The sequence below is a fragment of the Mustela lutreola genome, chromosome 2, assembly GCF_030435805.1.
Source record: "Mustela lutreola isolate mMusLut2 chromosome 2, mMusLut2.pri, whole genome shotgun sequence".
In the NCBI taxonomy this organism is placed as follows: domain Eukaryota; kingdom Metazoa; phylum Chordata; class Mammalia; order Carnivora; family Mustelidae; genus Mustela; species Mustela lutreola.
The window spans coordinates 38,993,247-39,007,930 of record NC_081291.1 but is presented as its reverse complement, the minus strand read 5'-3'; the positions used below and the strand labels follow the sequence as shown (position 1 = coordinate 39,007,930).

The following is a 14,684-nucleotide window of genomic DNA, read 5'->3' as shown; positions in this document are numbered from 1 at the left end:
GTGATCTTGAGGAAGCGACCAGATTCTCTAAACCTTTTTTTATCTAAAAAAAATAGGCACTTGGAAGTTGTTGGAAGATTAACTGCGTTATTCCAAGTAAAAAGTCTTCAGAGCAGTGCTTCAGGCTCAGTATTGTCTATTTTTGTTATTAGCATGGTGCATGGAATGTAGTAAGTTCTCAAGGATGGTAACATATTTTATTATTAATTAACTTTAAAGATAATGAAAATGGTTTTCAGTGACTGTTTTTATGGGGGAGAACCAAGTTCGTGGATATAGAAATGAAAGAGGCATCCTGATACCTTCCCCTGCCCCCAAATAGAAAACACAAACTTTGAAAATCCTAAGAAAAAAGAGAGGGGTCTCTGAGGTTTTCAGGATAACATTACATTTCTGTTACGGAGTTGACTTGGGCTGTCCAGTGTGTAAACCAGTCGCTAAGCAGCTCTTAGCAGTTGAAACCGGGCTAGTCTGAATCGACACCAGCTACACGTGTCCAATCCCCACCAGATTTTAGATCTTGACTACAGGTTGAAATGATAACACTTTAGGTATATGGGATGAACCAAAATGTACACTGAAAGCTAATTCCATCTGTGGGTTACGTTGTATTTTTTTTCTTGAGGATTTTAACTATTCTCTGCACCTAGTGTGGGGTTGGAACTTACAACCCTAAGATCGAGCGTCACACGTTTCCCCAACTGAGCCAGCCAGCTGCTCCCTCGTGGTACATTTTTATTCTGCCATTAGGTAGAGATACGTTGCAGTTTTCAGAGGGTCATGCCACGTTTTTTCTTACTTTTTGGAAATTTGGGCACATTTTTTTCCTTTAATTTAAAAATAGATCACCAGTACCTTTCTGTCACAATTAGTATATGGCAGCATCATTATTACCTTCTAGTTGTGTATAGATGTATCACACTTCATTTAACCAGTCCCACTTTGTTGGATATAAAAAGATGTGCACGACAATGCTGGTGAACAAGCGTGTATTTTCAAATGGAAAAGGCTGTCTGATTATTTCTTTAGGGTAGGTTTCTCAACTGAAGCATGATGGCCATTTTGGGTTGGAAAATGTTTTGCTGTGAGAATCTTGGGTGTTCAGCAGTGTCCCTGCCCCACTAGAGGCCTGTGGCACACCCTCCCCAGTCCCACCCCCAGTAGAGGAAAACGGAAAACATCCACAGACATTGCCATGTATCCCCTTGCAAAATTGTCCCGGTGGGGAAGTACTGACCTAGCACAGATGATCAGAATGGGAGTTGTTGGGTGAAAAGTTATATGTATTTAAAATTTAGATTGATCGGTAGCTAGCTGGCTAGCTAGATATTGATACACATTGAAAATTTTATATATGTTTCCAAACAGTTTTCTCGAAAAATGGTACCAGTGCATGCATCTATTGAGAACAGAGATCCTCACTGCATGTCTACAAGAGGCTTAAGAAGGGAGGGTTGGATATTTGTTGTTTTATTTGGGGGGAATTGGTCTAATCAGGTTGCTTTCTGAGATTGGGTCTTTCAGGACCTTGATGGGAGGCAGTGTAGGTGTTTTCTTCTGGGAGGCCAGGCTGGCCAGGAGGTGCAAGGGGCCATCTCTACTTAGCATCATGTACCGGGCTTCTGGGCTCATAAGGTGGAGGGTGGGGGTGGGGGGGAGAGGGTAGGACATTAGAGAGAAAACCTGTTACTTCACAATTCTAGACTTTTCTTACAGTGAGAAAAATGAATACTAGTAAGTGATGGTAATGACAGTTGATTATTGAATGTTTGCTCTGTATCAGGCACTGGGCTCAGCACCGTTACGTGTAATTTTGTTTAAGCCTCGGGAGCACCTGGTCGTTGGGTGAGAGCTGCTGGTTTCCCCAGGCTAAGCAAGACCTGCCAGGCCTTCATCCAGAATGTCAGGGGTCACATCTGCACTGTGTGGCGTGGCCAGGATTTGAAGTGGGCTGTCTGAGTGAGCACACTATTCATTTATTTACTCTTCCAACAAATACTTGAACTTTTCCTCTGTGCCAGCCACAGAGTGCAGAGTGCAGAGTGCAGAGTCTATGGGGCGGAGTTTGTAGTAGTGAGTTAGGAAGGACGTGCTCGGGCCTTGTGCAGCTCGCAAACCATCGGGGGCTGAGAAGGGCTGATCTGAGGAGGGCCCAGGAATGGAGATGCGTGGCACTTCTTAGAGCCTACAGCTGGGAGAGAGCCCTAACCCGAGATGGCAGGAGAAATGATGGTTAGAATGAGATCTGGAGAAAGAGAGAAGGGTGGAGGAGACGTGTGGGAGCCACAGAGAAGGAACAGGGTGTCCCCTGGGCTGGGCTGGTGATGATGTGTCGGGGAAGGGACTGGTGGAGAAGGTGCCAGAGTGAGCGTGAGGTGAGGGGCGCAGGCTGTGGGCAGAACATAAACAGACTTGGATATGCGCTTCCCAAACAGGTTGTTTTCATTTGTTTTTGTCCTGAGAGATGGGTTGGAGGAGGAAGAGCAGGATCAGATTGGCATTGGGGGGGATCACTCTGCCAAGTGTTACTCCCCCTGGGGGCAGTGGGGAGTAGATACAGAAACCCTGACAAGGGGGGCAGTCATTGATTCTCAATAAATAATGCCCACTTCGCTTCGCTTATTTAGTGCTGCTTCACAAACTGCCCTGAAATTGGCTACTTAAAACAATAATCATGGGTGCCAGATTCTTCCCTTTGGGTAGGACTTAGCAGGACTCATGACCTGGTTCTCTCCTTGGCCTTTCCATCCTGACAGGCTTGAGTGTAAGAGAGCACTTCCAGGATTCCTAAGTCCTAGGTCTGGAACTGGCCCAGCACCCCATCACTGCTTTGTATTCGTCAGAGCCTGTCCCATGGCCACCCCACACTCAAGGGGAGGAGGAAGACAGTCCTCCTCTCAATGGATTTGTGCATATGAGAATGGGAGGGATAATTGGTAGACAGCTTTGGAGGCTATCCATGCAATCCACGGCACTGAGAATAGAGCACTACATGATCCCTATCGTGGAGCTAAATTCCCACTCTTCTGACCGTATGGAGGGAGACAGTAATACGAGGGCCGTGCCAGGTGTCATTGGCTTGGCAGTAGGGCTAATTCGTGCCTAACAGTGGCTAGGAGGTGATTGGCCACCTGACTCAGTGGGACTGTCGAGAGGTGCCAGTGAAGAGGGTAGTGTTTAAGTGGCCATGAAAAGAAGGAACCAGGCATGGGCTAGGGACCATGCATGCCATATAGGGCACCAACGAGTGCAGAGTCTATGGGTGCGTAAAGACTAGAAATGAAGAGGGGGTGACAGGAGCCATGGGACGGGTGAATGTGGCCAGCTCTTCCTGAAGACCAAGCTGGAGAAGACCGTAATTTAGACTCTGATATCTAAAGGACTTTTAAGAGAGATGGAGGAGTGAAAATTAGGCAGCTGTCACGATGGACTGAGGAAATGATATGATCGAGGGCGTTACTCAAGATGACACGTTGATTGCTGATACACACACCTCTAGATGGAGGTCATGTTGGCTGAGTCAGTAGAATGTTAGGAAAGCCCAAGTGTGGAATAGAAAGAAAGCTAATGAGATTGGGTTGGATACACTTGGGGCTTTTCAGGGTGCAGGCACTTTTTATATGCTACAGACAATGTTTGGGTTCACCCCCAGTTCATAGGTTGAATCCTAACACCCACCGTCACAGTTTTGGAGGTGGGGCCTTCGGGAGGGGACCGGCGCCTGAGGGTAGAGCCCCCTTGAATGTGATTACTGCCCATGAAAACAGGTGCCACATTCTTCACCTGCTTCTGCCGTGTGAGGACACAGAAAAAGATGACCGTGTCCGTGCCAGAAGCTGCGTCCTCACCAAATACGTAATCTGTTGGCTCCTTGATCTTGGACTTCCCAGTCTCCAGGACTGTGAGAAATAACTTTCTGTTTCTAAGCCACCTGGTCTTCCGTTGGCATTCTGTTGTGGCAGCCCTAGTCCACTGTCACGACGTAGCTGTTTCTTCCCTTCACCAGACAGCCCAGAAATTCTTTGAGCAACAAAACTGAGCTTATAGACTTGCTTTTTAAGCCTTAGTCGTTACTCAGAGAAACTTCATCTACCGTGTGCTGTGATATTTTGTTCAGAAAACATCATCCCCGGAGGCCATGGAAAGGAGGTAGCCCTGTAGCTTAGAAAAGAGAGAATATTTGAAAGCAGCCAAGTGTCCATACTTGGCTTTCGAGCCTACGGAATTTGCTTATAAGAATAAATGTGTATTTCATAATGCCGCAGTTTGATTTCTTTTTAATCATTGGCTTTTTTGTGTTTGCTGTATTTTCAGGCTTTTTAATTTGTGCTGTGTCTACCCATCATTTGTGCAAATTAGCAGGGTTTAACTATAAATGAAAATGTCAAAGTTATTACATTATTTAAAATTAAAGAATAATTAGACTGGAGGAAAACAGGTTGAAAGAATGCTCCAGGATATGTTCAAGGTGGGAAGAAATAGGAAAAACATGCAGAACGGATACACGGGAGAGAGAGGGGAACCCCTCCAACTTCTAGGAACACGGATATGTGATTACCATACCACTTGTAACCCGCAGAATGTGAGACTAGACCCAGAAGCCTCATGTGTGCCATTGTAATGTAGGCATATCGGATTTTCTTTTTCCTACCTACCTTTCTTTCTTTCTTTCTTTCTTTCTTTCTCTCTCTCTCTCTTTTAAACAGTTTTATTTATTTATTTGACACACACAGAGCACAAGCTGGGGGAGCTGCAGGGAGAGGGAGAGGGAGAAGCAGGTTCCCCACTGAGCAGGGAGCCGGGCATGGGGCTCAGTCCCAGGATCCTGAGATCATGACCCGAGCTGAAGGCAGGCGTCTCCCTGACTGAGCCACCCAGGCGCCCCCAGCATTTTCTAATAGGACTATAAAATGTTTTAATTGTACAAAGTGTATTATGGGGGGGATATTGTATCAGGCTGTCCACTGTAGTGGACAGCAGCTGATACTGCAGAATCGCGCCTCGTCTCTGGGTGTTGTGTTGTTTTTAGTATCCGTCAAAGGCAGCTGGTCATCTGATCCTATCAGAAAGATGCCAGTAAGAGGCAAGCCCAAGTATAGGGTAGGGAAGAAGGTAGTGGGGATTTATGTTCCCAACTGGCAAGGTTGTTGACTCTTAGTTCACAAATGCAGCCACAAAGATCAACTATTGTTTCTAGGGATTTATAGTTCCCCAGCTGATGAAAGGCCAGTGTGTAGGGATCTAACCTGTGGCTGTGCTCTTGGGAGCAGAAGCAATGACATTCCCTAAATGTCTGCCAGGAGGGAATGGTTAAATCCTGCCTTATCTCTAGGGTGGTGGTTGGGCACACATGGGGACCCTGCTACTCAGGCAATGAATAAAGACTGTATAGACCCACAGGTGCTACCGTGGGAATCTCTCCAAGATGGCTTCAGTGGCCAAATGAGTAATTACTGTGCTCTCCGAGTTGGAAGGGGAAGAAGCAGTAGATGTACAAAGCACATGTGATCGTCTGTATGTAGAAAATTTTTGGAAGATAGAGACAAGGCACCGGTAACAAACGGTTCCCTTTGGAAGAGAAAACTGGCGGTTGGGGGTGTGGAATTTCCTTTCCTGTCTACCCCGTTTGCGCCCTTTGCTTACGTATGTGTGAGTTTAATGCCTCTTTGAACACAGCTGTTTCGGGGATGCCAAAGAGTGAAGTGTGTTACCTAATGGGCAGCAAGCCCTGCTGGGAAAGATCAGATACTGGATTTTTGATGATGTCTCTTTTGAATCCTTGCTTTTCGTACATAAGAAGATCAGGTGAGATTGTTGATTGATCTCAAAACCCCGTGATAACAAACAGTTGATTGAGCCCTGATCAATCACATCCTCACTCTGGACTCCTGACTCTGTAGGGCTTGTCTCCTGTGTAATGCTAATTTATTTTATCGACTTTCATTATCTTGCGTATCATCTAGAACATTTTTTTTTTTTAGTCGCATGTCATGGAGACTCAACCCATGGACTTGAGCAAAAAGAGATTGTATTTGATTGATCATGTAATGGAATCAGTCGGGTCTGGGCCTTGCTAGACCCAATCTAAACCCTGAGGACCCTGCCTTTACCTTCCTTCCCTCCACTTACACCCTGCTGACCCCACTGCCAGTGGGACGCTCTTCCTGATGCTGAGTAGCCCCAACAGCTCCGTCCCTGCAACTTCTCAACTTCAAGGGCATCAGGGGGGGTCTCGCTGTGGGTCCAGCCCCTCCAGCATTTGTTCTCAGGTTGGTCTTGTGTCACCTGCTTCTTGGGGGACCTGGAGGGTGAGCTGCCACTTAACCTCTTTCTTCTCTTTCCCATTCACACAGCAATTAAATTCAGTAAGCCTCAAACTTCTTTATCCTGGGTTGTTGAGGAATCACCAAGATAAATAAAATATTTCTGGAGGTCATGGGGAACTCATGGCGTGGTAGAGAAGATGCAGAAGCTAATATGAAAATTGTTTTTGATGTGAAATACTGGATTCGCAGGAATTCTTGGGAGGGCTCACCTCCGCCAGGGAATCGTAGTGGGAGACCCGGGAGAGAAGGGACAGCAGGTGTGAGACTTCCGGGAGCTGTCCATCTGCTTCGTGGCAGACGGGGCCGAGGAATAAGGTGGAGAGAGGCATTGGAGGAGGCAAAGAGCATGAGCTCTTTTTAATTCTCATCAAGTTCTGTTTCTTAGGCTTTGACATGGCCCGTGCACCTTCTTCTCAGTGGGTAGCCAGCCACCCTGACCAGACCATCCAAGATAATCACACACCGCCCCCTCTTCAGAATATAAGGGCATTTTATTTCTTTACACTCACTGGCCGAGGCGTTTATTACTTCGTATTATTATTTACTTCTCTCCCTTCCCAGGTCCCTTGTTGGCGCATTGTCTGGGGTGCACAATTAGTGCCCTATTATCATGCTGTAGTCCCCCCCCCCCCCCCATTAGCAAAGAGGTTGTGTTCCAAGGACACACTTTGTCATCAGAAACTTTGTTTCCAGCTATGGAAATAATGGAAACAGCTGAGGGCTGCATTCAAGGAAGGCTGAAGAGGGGGTAGGTACTGCATGAAAATACCAACTTTTGTATGAGAAAACACAATAGGGTGGGCTTCAACCTGACAAAGCCAGGAGGTTAGGGAGGAAAGCAGCTTGATTTATGGCTAAGGCGGTAAGGAGGAGGGGAGGGCCTGTATTTGAAGTCAGAGTCACACTTGGTGACAGTGGTATAGGGGTCAGGTGACATTGCTTCTTCGTGTAAGCCGGATGTGTTGGCAAGATGGCAGAGGCTAGTGGAAAGCAAATCATTGATTGATTGTTAGTTGGACAGGTCTCTTCCCAGCATCTCTTTGCAGGTAATTCTTGAAATCTGAGCTTGAGGACTTGGTCCAGTCCGGCACCCAAGGGGCTCCTTTCTTATACTCGGGCCATTTCTTAAGTAGGCCACTGGAGCCCCATGAGACCAGGAGGAGATAGGCCCCTGACCACCTCTGCTCGTTGCTCAACACAGAGGACTGAATACAAGGCAGGGAGGGGACCTCTGTCCCGGGGAATTGAGGGCTCTCATTAATCCTTACTTGCATTAAGTGAGAAGGGAGAGGCTCTGCTCGGGCGAGTGCAGAGCGATTTCTCTTCTGCGGGCACTGCAGCCCGCAAACCAAGGAAGACCATGACCATAAGACCGTTGTCTCCACTTCTGGAAATAAGACAGAACAGAGCTCTTTTGTCGCAGTTCTGGAAGACATTACCCTTGAAAGGAGAGCAGCAAGAAGGGCCCTCCTCTGATTCTAACTAAACTCCAGCCGAAGAGTGCACCAGAGTGCCCCTTTAACAAAGGGCAGAGCTCTTCATCCCAACTGGTATCAGAAGCTGACAGTACAAATGTCTTTCCTTTGGCCCAACACTTCAGTGGAGCTCACTGACATGAAAGGTTGTTGGTCGGTGAGAGTGAAGGACGGAGCCGGGGGATTTCTCTTTTGGAAGAGAACAAGGCCCCAGAGACCCATGTGAGAAGACTAGAGGAGGGCGGCTGGGGGTAAGTGTGGGACACAGGCATGGAAGCTTCCAGGTCTTCTTTACCGTTTTGGGGGTCACATTCTGCTCCTCGCCCCATGCTATCTTACAGTGACACCCCTGGGGGCAAGGACCATATTGGTTTTGCCCACCATTGGCCATTGCATACAGTGCCACCATAGCCTCGTGTGGACAGTTGACCGACCCGTGGTGCTGAGGGTACTGCCCACAGCAGATTTCACATATTATTTTTCATTTTCATTGTTATTAAATTTCCCTCAATGTTGTATTTATCAGGGTTTTCCTCTTCACTGTCTGGTATTTGAAGCCTTGTGTGCATGTGTACACACACACACACACACACACACACACAAACACACACACACATGCACACACCAGGATTGTGTGTGTATAAAATGTTGATAGATATAATACTGCCTTGTTCAGGGGTTATTTTTTGGGTGTATGCCTTATCTTAAAGTCACTCTAAAATCCCAGTGGATAGAGAAACCTGTCTTTTAAGAATCTTTGATTCCTGATTTGGAATATATAATAGGTGCTTTATAATTGATTATTTCCCCAGTGAGACGTTTAAGCTTTCTTGAGTGCAAGAATCATGTCTTAGAGTTACTCATTTCGCCTGCCAGTGTTCTACACATAGTAGGTCTTGTCCTAGGGGCAGACGGTGAACAGTCGTGCTGACAATTCAGGTGCCCTGTAAAATGTTGCTCCCGTAACAATGCATGGTTTTGGACTTCAGCCCAGCGAAAGCGTATTAATGAATATGAGTTTCTGTCTGTAAGGTTTTTCCTCTTTGTCTCCTTTCTATTTTTTGGTACATGAGCAGGCTGTCTCTCTGTGGGGAAGCAGCAGACAGCTTCAGTGAGTACAAATGTTATATCCACATGTGGAACATAGCCCCAGAGATAATCACATGTACCAGTGATCCGTCCGTACGTTCCATTACGCACGTGACCCTTCTATCAAAGGAATTAAGTTTTCTTGATATGTTAGAAAATAGTACTCTTTTGGCCAACTCTAGAGCGGATGGATGAATAGATGTTTCGGGTATTTGTCTAGATCCCTTTCGGTTACCTTTTTTTCATGAATTTCGGTAATTCTCAAGTAAATTTTCTCTTAAATTGTGTTTTCAAGTGATCGCACTATTTGTTGACAGTATTTCTTTCTTAAAAAAAAAGGAAATATATCTCATTCTTTTTTTTTTTTTTAGTTTTTAAGTCTTCATGAAGCACTGATTAATATTTTTTCTTTCTCTGTCTCACATTTGTATTTGCCTAGCAAAAATCCTGAGATGCATTTCTGTTGGAACAAAGTATTCCTTAAATAGATGGGTGCAATAGAATTACTACTTCGTGTCTTGCACTTGGGAGGATATCACTTGCTTAATGGCATAATAATTGATTTTTTTCTTACCCCTTGTCACTTTAGAATAACACTGTATAAACCCCCAGGAAGAGTCGAAGATGAAACATGACAATCCAGGGAAATTTCGTGGCCACTGCTTCAGTGTACCCAGCCCTACTTGGTAACTTTTTTGGGGCCCATTCTGGGGTTATGTGCTCTATAGGAAAACCAAGATCGACCCAGTCACAATGCGTTGGACCCCCATGCCTCTTAGTTGTTAAGATGAAATTTCCATTCATCGAAAGCATAAATCCTTGGCATCATATTTTCACTCTTGTTTTCCTCCTTCTGTGTAAACCTTTCTTTGGTGGCTTGTGTCTTCTGTAGTGGGATTGACTTCTCAGGGCAGATGAGAATTTTGGAGATAATTACTCTCCTCCTCCATTCCTGTGGCTATAACCACTGCCAAGTCCCAGTGCCACTTTGATAAAAAAATAAAAAATAAAAATAAATTCAGAGCTGTTCGGCTGTATTTGCCTCGGTCTGCCTTGTCTTAGAGGCACATCATTTTTGCACATCAGTATTAACAATTCAAACACCCTGAAATGCTAATAGCACTAGTAAGCTTTTAATTCCATGGAATTTATTGCTTGCTGTATTTCCATGAATTTATAACGCTTTGATTCTTAAGAGCCCCATTTAATCAGTTTTGCCTGGCACGGAACATAATAAACAACTTGCCGGTGAAAAAGTGCCACTTGGGGGAGGCTGCTAACAAGGAAGTTAAATGCTTCTGCCACTAGCAGTTTCTTCGCTGTATTTTTCATGAGCTGTAATGTACTTTGCTGGCTTCAGAATGGTGGTTAAACACAGGGACACACTGAGCCCCGCTCCAGCCCTCAGAAGCTCCGACTTTGCTGGGCGTCTCTGCAGAAAACACAGAAGAAATCAACGCTTTTAGCCTTATTTTTTCCTCCTCTAGCTTAAATAGCTCCTACTTCTTTTTCATTATCTTTACCTTAATCTCGTAGCGTATGATTTATGGACTGGAATGGTGCGTGATATCAGTGGGCAAAAACAATCATTAGAGGCTGTTAAGGAACATTTATTGTTTATTTGGCTGCCTGTCTATAAAAGTACACATGATGGTCCTAATAGCAAAATATCAAATTATCAAGTGCTTTAAAGCAGAAAATGTCATTTGTTTCTCAAAACTGCACCAACTTTATATAATTGCCCTTTTAATTATCCCTAGTGGCCCATGAAATTTGCAAAATAGAGCATCAAAGGTTTGATTTACTTACATGTTGCACTTTGGTGGGATTCTTAATGAATATTGTTTAGTACTAACGCTGTCATGAAATCTGTAAATGTTTATAGCAAGGGACTTGGAAGCAGGGGGAGTCTAGTCATAAAAGTGAATCAGCCGGGTTCCTCAGAGTGGAACAATACGGCCATATTCTCTACCCCACGTTTTGAAAACTTCTTTCTGTGGAGGAATTTTATTTTTAATTTAGGTCTAGGTGAATGCGCATTAAGTTCAGTTTTGTGCTCTCTCTCTCTCTTTTTTTGCTTTCCCAGGGTCTTTGCCAGGTAATGTTTGTTTCCTGGGCCACTTTTGGGGTGAGGTCAGCTGCCTCTTCAGGAATCACAGTCTACAGGTGGACATGCAGAGCTGGATCTCTAAACGCTAGTATTTTGGGGAGGAATCCTGCAGTGGGAGCTGTGGGCTCGTTTAGCCTCCCTGGAGCCCACTCTGAGTTGGAGGCATCTGGGACTGTTCTGGGTCACCTTCCTGGAAATGGAAATGTATGTGCCCGGTCATGTGCCACTGAATGAAACCCAAAAGCCCTTCGAAGTTGCCATGAGCTTGGGAGGGGTCTACATGAATAGGACCGCTGCAGAGCGACTTCTCAGCTCTCTGCACCCGGGTACCTTTGCAGATTTTTGTCTTCGCCCTGCAGAGATGAAGCACGGGGCTGCATCTCGGGTAATAAGCGTAGCAGCGATACAGAGACCCTGAGATTTGATTGCAGGCTGGTCCGCTGGGCACAGGAAGCTCTACCAGTTCTCATTGATAGAGATATTAAATAAAGCTGGTGGGAAGGTGGACACCTGTGGAACATCACTTGTTAGGCGTCCCCAGGTTGACAGCGCACCAGCGATAGCCGCCCAATGGGTGTGGCCTGCCTCCTCGCATCTTCCTCGCCGGTTGATGAGAATGTCAGGGGGGACAGAATCAGGAGACTAACAGAATTCTCCAAGATTGCATCTCCTATTTTCCCTTTATCTACCTGACTTGCCTCTCGGTCGGAAGGGCTGGATGGCGTGACTCCAGAAAGCCCGTGTTGGTTGTTGCCTGGTAACTCGTGCTTCTCACGCTGATGGCGAAAAGATTGCTTCCTCCCAGTATCTCCTGTGGTGTGGAAGGGGGGAAGATCTGTTTTAATCACTCGGCTCATCATTCTGTGAGGGGTGCCTCGTTGCCCTCTCCACCTTTCCATGGTCTTCTGGGGGCTTGCGTGCCCCCTCGGAATCTCTGAAATCACATCTGTCACTTCTCAGGCACCTTGGGAGACTTAGCTTCATGTCCTTGTGATAACGACCTTATCTGACTTGTACAATTATATTCTGCCTTCTTCACCGAACAGATGGCTATTTAGAAACCGACATAATTTCAAAATTATTTAATGGCGAGCTTTTTGGAAGCAGTCTATTGCCCCCCCCCCCGCCCCGAAGGAGTCATATTGGCCTGGCGTGACTTCTTTGGTCTTACCCAGGTATGTCCTCTTACCCCACCTGTTGTCTCTTGCAAATTGTGTCTTAGTTTTTGCTTTCGGCTCCACAGCCTTGTTGTTCCTTCTCCAACAGCTGTTATTTTTGGGGCTTCCCATCAGCAAAGTGATTTCCTCCTCTCTGGCCTCTCCATTCCCACAGTAGGTCAAGGCTCAGTCCCCTTTTGGTCCTCTTGGGCACGACTCTTCCGTCTTTCCCTGGCCTTGGCTTTGAGAGCATCTAGGCATTGGTCTTGTCCATGAGATACTCCTTTTGGATTCCCGCCTATGTGGAACTACTGTAATTTCTACAAATTTTCCTAATATTGAGCGTCTTTCTCATACATATTTGTGAAGGAAGAAGGATTCCCGGAAGCCGAGAGAGACCCGAGCCACTTCATGATGTCACGGCTCATAATGTTCTGACACATAACTGTAAACCAAAAACAGCTTGAGGAAACTTGTAGTATCTTCTCAACATTTACCTTAAATAAGTTGCTGTTCCCTCCCCCTCACTCCCCACACTTTTAGGGCAATTTAATGGCAAGACTTTCATGATTTCTCCAAAATACTACTTGTGATGTATTTAGGTGATGTGATTCATTAACGGAGCTAAAAGTTGAAGTTAGATGAAGGACTACGCACAGTCCTGTCGCTGTATGTCTGTGACTGAAGGTTAAATCTGATTTGGAGAGAGCACCAAAACCCCAAATTTATAATGCTCTGTGGATGTGAGTCATGGCCTCGGTGACTTTCTTACCTTCCCCCATGATTGCCATGTTTCCAGGTACCGGAAACACGACTTTCTTCCTTTCCTCCTCCCTTGCTTATTTCTGGGGCTCTGTACCTATCCTTACCACCCTGAGGAAGAACTGAACCCGCCGCGCGGTGGTCTTCGGAACCAGCCTCGTTCCTGCTCTGCGTCTCATGGTCAGTCCCGGTGATCCCCTAGATCATTCCCTCTCCACAACCTCTTGTACTCTGGAGCCTCGTCTTCAGCTTCGGGCTCTCCCCTGTTTCCCGAGCTGTGAAATGAGCTCCTAGCTTTGGATGGCCAGAAGGTGACCTGTACTTTTCTCCCTCTTCCCCTGTAGGATTCTGATGCGGTTTATCTTAACGTGTTTGTCACTTTGTTCTCAGTTTCCTTTGTACTCGATTAGTTCTCGCGGAGTTGGTCCGGCTGTTTGTGGGATCGTGCACACTACTGTGCGTCGTCCCTGTGCTCTTAACAAGCTCACAGGTTACTGGGACGGTAGCCAGCCTGGGAAGCCTGCGTCTGCTCCTCTCCTGCAGTGTCCTGTGTTTTCTCTTCTATGCCTCCTTGAAAGAGAGACAGAGATAGATATTTGTCCGGTTAGCTATTTGCCTAGGTGTCTGATCACATGAGAAGATACTACAAGTTTCCTGTGGCAGAACCTTCTTGGCTGCAGAGGACTGGACAGGAGGTAATGGTTGAGTAACTCTTAGCCTTGGGAGCTGCCCATCTGGTGAGGGATGTGCCTTAGGTCTTTTTACCGAAAGATTTCTGGAACTCAGAGTCATTCTTGGTTCAGTTCTTGGATCTTCATTGCTATCAGGAAGACAAAGTGATCTCTTCTCTTTTCTATCTTATATCCTGTGCTTCGTCTCCCACATGCAGGACAGCGCTAACACGGTTCTCAATGCATTGGGCTGATGGCATTGCTTTTGGCCAAATTGTGGTGGCGGTGGTTAAATCAAAGAGAAGTAGTCTAGCAACTTCTTGAGAGAGGAAAGGATGTTGGAATTTGTTGTTTTCTTATTTTCTGTTTCCTTGCCCACAACCCCCAGGTTCCTGGAGTCAGAGCTAGTACCTCACAGAGAAGAGCCAATCTTGCCCTGAAGCTTAGAAAGGGAGCTTCTACCGTGTCAGTGGTAAGGACGGCAGTCTCTAGAATCACATCAGCTGGGTCTTACCTCCCTGCTCGCCGGCTTGCTTGCTCTGTGATCGTGTGCACGCCTCTCTGAGCTTCTCTTTCCTCATAGATTGAGAGGGGGAAACTGTTCCCTGTTGTAAAAGGTTGCGCTGAGAATGAAATACAGTAATGAATGAAAGAGCCGTACAGGAGGGCCTGATGCATGCCGAGCACCCACCCGACAGGTTACAGGTTCCGCGTACCTCATCACATGAGAAACGTAGCTGAGAAACAGACAGATGTGTGCTTGGAAATCCATAGTGGAAGGCTCGTGATGAGAACAACGGGGGGCTCCTTGCCCCTCTAGTCCAGCATTCAACAATCCAGTGGGAGAACAGGGGACAGGTGGCAAAGCCGTTCGAGAATCTAGTGGGATCCCTTCTAAATGGCACTGGTTTCAAATGTGCTGGGACTCAAGGATTGAGCTGATCTCCCTAAAACACCATTCTTGGGTTTCCGTTCCTGATGTCAAGATTTTATGGATCTTGCCTTTCTCATCGTCATTTGTCCAGCTTCTGGAATTACAGGTTTTATACAGATGCTGTTTGTTGGTGCTTTATCATCGATACTCCGATACTCTG

General features: G+C 46.1%; 1 protein-coding gene across 9 annotated transcripts in view; it reads left to right on the top strand.

Annotated features, from left to right (window-relative positions):
- FOXP1 (forkhead box P1) overlaps positions 1-14,684 on the top strand; it is a 453,072-nt gene that overhangs the window by 143,815 nt on the left and 294,573 nt on the right. Inside the window, exon 4 of one of the 9 annotated variants that reach the window (XM_059161498.1) lies at positions 13,979-14,062. The exons of the other annotated variants lie outside the window; for them this stretch is intronic. The gene's annotated coding sequence lies outside the window, so the exon portion shown is untranslated. The remainder of the gene's footprint in view (positions 1-13,978; positions 14,063-14,684) is intronic. 9 annotated transcript variants of the gene reach the window in all.